The sequence below is a fragment of the Arachis stenosperma genome, chromosome 3 (assembly GCF_014773155.1).
Source record: "Arachis stenosperma cultivar V10309 chromosome 3, arast.V10309.gnm1.PFL2, whole genome shotgun sequence".
NCBI lineage: Eukaryota > Viridiplantae > Streptophyta > Magnoliopsida > Fabales > Fabaceae > Arachis > Arachis stenosperma.
This window is the reverse complement of record NC_080379.1, coordinates 105,598,976-105,604,109: the sequence shown is the minus strand read 5'-3', so window position 1 is coordinate 105,604,109 and position 5,134 is coordinate 105,598,976. Positions and strand designations below refer to the sequence as shown.

The window sequence follows — 5,134 nt, the reverse complement described above, 5'->3', positions numbered from 1 at the left end:
TCACCCATGAACACTTCAAGGAATTTCTCCACCATATCAGAGAAGATGGAGAGCATACACCTCTGAAAGGTGACAGGTGCATTGCACAGGCCAAATGGCATCCCCCTATAAGCAAATACGCCATATAAATGGTCCTGAAGATCTACTACAATTTGATTATAGCCTGAATAGCCGTCCAAAAAGCTATAGAATGCATGACCTGCTAGTCTTTCTAGTATTTGGTTTATAAATGGTAAAGGAAAATGATCCTTTCTAGTGGCGTTATTGAGCCTTTTGTAGTCAATGCACATACGCCACCCTATCACTGTCCTTGTAGGAATCATTTCATTATGAACCACTGTCATGCCTTCCTTCTTGAGAACAACTTGGACAGGGCTCACCCAGGGGCTGTCATAGATGGGATAAATAATCCCAGTCTCCCATAATTTTGTGACTTCCTTTTGCACCACTTCCTTCATGGTTGGATTCAGTCGCTTTGTGGTTGTATCACTGGTTTGGTGTCATCTTCTAGCAAGATCTTGTGCATGCATCGGGTTAGGCTAATGCCCTTAAGATCACTTATTGTCCACCAAAGAGCTGTTTTGTGTGTCTTTAGCACTTGGATTAGTGCTTTTTCTTCCTGTGGTTCTAAGGCAGAGCTTATAATCAAAGGATAAGTATCCCCATCCCCAAGAAATGCATACTTCAAGGAGAATAGTAATGGCTTGAGCTCGAGTTTAGCAGGCTTGTCCTCCTCCTTAGGAGTTTTCAGAGGCTCCTTTATTTCCTTTGGCTCATCTAGATCAGGCTGAGCATCATAAAAGATGTCGTTTAGCTCTTCTTCGAGTCTCTTTGCCATGTTCACTTCTTCCACCAGGGAATCAATGATATCAATACTCATCCACTTTTCTGGAGTATCTGGATGCTGCATGGCTTTGACAGTATCTAGTACAAACTCATCCTCATTGACTCTCAAGGTCACTTCCCCTTTCTGAACATCAATGAGAGTCCGTCTTGTAGCTAGAAAGGGTCTTCTTAGAAAGAGGGTTGCACTCTTTTGCTCGTCCATCTCCAATACCCCAAAGGCTGTGAGGAAAGTAAAGGGTCCAACCCTAATAATCATGTCCTTAATCATGCCTGATGGAAGCTTAACATAGCCATTAGCAAGTTGAAGACATATGCGGGTAGGTTTAACTTCGTGAGTTAAACAGAGCTTCTTTATTAATGATTGATGCGTGAGCATCTTTCCTATTTTTTTCTAGTGAATTTGGATCTAAATTGTTGAGTTTAATAAAGAATTAATTATCTTTTAGCCAAAATTGATGCTACTTTGAGTCTTTTGCAATTTTGTTTATTTTAGGTAGTATTTGGTGGAATTTGATGGAGTTTCTGCAGCAAAAGATTCAAAGGAGATGGCAGCGAGGAGCGACGCGTACGCGTGACTGACGCGTACGCGTGATTTGGAGCTTTCCATGGTGACGCGTATGCGTGACCGACGTGTCCGCGTGACTTGCGAAAAAGACCATCGACGCGTACGCGTGATTGACACGTACGCATGACATGTGCCACGTGCAGAAAATGCAGAAAACGCTAAGGGGTGATTTCTGGGCCCCATTTTAGCACCCAAGTTAGGCGCGGATCCAGTGAGGCCAAGTGGTCCCCACGTTACAAGACGCGAAGTAGTTAGTTAATTCTAATTTAAATTCAAATTTGATTTTAAAATAGGAAAAGATATTATCTTAATTTTAGATATTAGATTTTAAATTAATGAGGATTAGTTATAAAAAGGGGAGACTTCTCTTCTATTGAAGAGCCCCCGGAGAACTTCCAATTCTATACAAATTTATATTCCATGAGCAACTAATCATCCATTGTTAAGGTTAGGAGCTCTGTCTATTTGTATGGATTGATTTATTGCTTTTTCTATTTTAATTTAGGCATGGATTTATAATTTAAGAATTGTTTTTGCTCTTTATTTTATGAATTTGGGTGGAACGGAAGTATGACCCTTTTTCTATTTGAGTTCTTGTAAAACTTGGAAAAGCTCTTTACTTGAACAACAGCTTGAAAACATATTCTCCTAAATTTTATTTATTTGAATTTAACAGGATACGTGACATATAATCCTTTTATTTCTTGGGTAAGTAGAGTTTTTGTGGCATATAAACTAGAAATTGATTATCACCTTCTAATTGGAATTAATTGACCAAGAAATTGGCAGTTAATGAATTTTAGAGGAGACTAGGAAGGTCTAAGGAATTAGGGTCTAGTCACATATAGTTTGCCATAAATTAAATCCTGCATAATTAAATTAGTTAGTAAGAAAAGTTAATCCAAAAAAATAGATAACTCTGAAAGCTTAACTATTTTCTCCATATTTATTCCCAACTCATTGCTGCTTGCCTTCTGAAATTCTTAATTTACTATTTAATGCTCTTTGAATACCAAAACACCTTTTTCTATTTGTCTAACTAAACTAATCAATCAATCATTGTTGCTTGATCCATCAATTCTCATGGGATCGACCCTTACTCACGTAAGGTATTACTTGGTACGACCCGGTGCACTTGCCGATTAGTTTGTGGGTTGTAAAACACCGTACCAAGTTTTTGGTGCCGTTACCAAAAATTGATTGTGATTGACAACTACTCGTTGTTTGATTTCTTAGATTAGATAATTTTTCTTTTAATTAGTTTTATTTTATTATTATTAAACTTTATTTTCATTTTTAATTATTTTCATTCCCGTAAAATTCTTTTTCTTTTCTTCATTCTTTCTTTCACTCGTAACCCCCTCCCCTAATTGTTTCATTCTCATCTCCCATTCCCCTGTCCCTCTTTGGTTTTATTTTATTTTTTCTTTTTTTTCTTTTTGATTTTTCTAAAAACATACGACGTTCTTTTTTTATTTTATTTTTATTTTCCTTTTTATTTTTCATTTCCTTTTCTTTTCGTTTTTGTTTCCTTCAAATTTTTTTATATATTCTATTAATTTTGTTTTATTTTTGTCTTTAATTTTCAAAAAAAAAATTATTTCTTTACACAGGTTACCTCACTGGGAATTCTCTGCACTCTGACATAGAGATTCCCATCTTTTCTTGTCTACTGTTTGTTTATGCACAGAAAAAGAGACAAAGAACATCTCTTAGACTTTGATCATGAACCTGAAAGAACTTTCAGGCGACGTTTACAACAGGCAAGACTTTACAAGGCTGCAGAATCCACTATGGATCCTAACAATGCTGATAATGCCAATGTGGCAAACCCGAATGGGAATGAACAACAAAGAAGAGTACTTGGCTCTTTCATCGCTCCTACAGCAGATCTGTATGGAAAAAGCATTGTGGTGCCTCCTATAGCTGCGAACAACTTTGAGTTGAAGCCACAACTAGTCACCCTGGTGCAACAAAACTGCCAGTATCATGGTCTTCTCCACGAAGACCTAAATCAATTTATTTCTAATTTTCTGCAGATTTGTGATACTGTGAAGACAAATGGAGTGAACCCAGAGGTGTACAAACTCATGCTCTTCCCGTTTGCCCTGAGGGATAGAGAAAAGCTATGGCTAGATTCCCGACACAAGGAGAGTTTGAATACTTGGGACAAGGTTGTTACTGAGTTTCTTACTAAATTTTTCCCACCAAAGAAGTTGACTAAGCTTAGGGTGGAGGTTCAGACCTTCAGACAGAAGGATGGTGAAACTCTATATGAAGCTTGGGAGAGATACAAGCTACTGACTAGGCAATGCCCTCCAAACATGTTCTACAAATGGACACAACTAGACATCTTTTATGAAGGTTTGGGTGAAATGTCCAAGATGTACTTAGATAATTCTGCAGGAGGTTCATTGCACAAGAAGAAGACACCAGAGGAGACTATTGAGCTTATTAAATTGGTTATAAGTAACCAATATTTATACTCATCTAACAGGAATCCTGTGAACTCTGAAACTTCTCAAAAGAGAGGTGTGTTAGAAGTAGAAGCTGTTAATGCTCTTCTTGCTCAGAATAAGCTGATGTCTCAATAAATAAATCTACTTACTCAACAGATGGGTGGCATGCAAGTCTCAACTATCAACACCCAAAATCCACCACAGGAAGTCTCCTATGACATGGTAGGTAACTTTATGCAAAATAATAATTATGATCCATATTCTAAGACATACAATCAGGGGTGGAGGAATCACCCAAATTTTGGATAGAGGGATCAACCTCAGATACCTCAGAACTTCAACAATAGTTCTCAGGACAGTTTCCAACAGAAATGATTTGGAAGCAATATTGATAGGTTTTAGATAGGAAACCAGAGCATCCATCAAGAACCTGGAGATTCAAATGGGTCAATTAGCCACAAAAGTTAATGAGATTGATCAGAGGACCACTAATAGCCTTTCGGGTAACACAATTCTAAATCCAAGAGAGGAATGCAAGGCTATCACTATGATAAGTGGACAAGTGGCAAGTACGAAAGCACAAGTTATGCAGGAAACCAGAGCCTCCATTAGAAACTTAGAGGTGCTAGGCCAACTGAGCAAGCAATTACTTGAGAGGTCTACAAGTACATTTAAAGGTGATACAGTGGTGAACCCAGGAGAAGATTGCAAGGTTATTCAATTGAGAAGTGGTAAAGTAGCTGGCTCTGAGACCATGGTCAATGAAGAGTTAGTTGAAAAAGAAGCTCCAGAGGAGAAGAAGGAAAAAGTAGAGCACGCCCCTCCAAAACGTGCGGACAACCTATTCCCAGACTCTCTTGACACTCATCCTACATTGCCAAAGGCTCCTGAGTACAAGCCTAAGATGCCATATCCTCAGAGACTTCAAAAGGAGAACAAGGACAAGCAGTTCTCAAAGTTCTTGGAAGTCTTCAGAAAGTTACAAATCAATATTCCTTTTGCTGAGGTTTTGGAGCAAATGCCTATCTATGTCAAGTTCATGAAGGAACTGTTGTCAAAGAAGAAACGTTTAAAGGGAGATGAGATAGTAGTCCTGACTAAGGAATGTAGTGCTGTAATTCAGAATAACTTGCCAAGGAAGATGCCAGATCCAGGGATATTTCAAATTCCATGCACCATTGGGAGCACAACCTTTGAGAAAGCATTATGTGATTTGGGAGCAAGCATCAATTTGATACCCTTGTCTGTGATGAAGAAGTTGCAA

The 5,134-nt window shown here is 38.2% G+C and overlaps 1 non-coding gene across 1 annotated transcript; it reads right to left on the bottom strand.

The window, feature by feature from the left end:
- Nucleotides 1-3,633: 3,633 nt before the first annotated feature.
- Nucleotides 3,634-3,740, bottom strand: LOC130972272 (small nucleolar RNA R71). The gene has a single exon (XR_009083462.1). It is a non-coding gene; the product is annotated as a small nucleolar RNA R71 (small nucleolar RNA).
- Nucleotides 3,741-5,134: the final 1,394 nt, after the last annotated feature.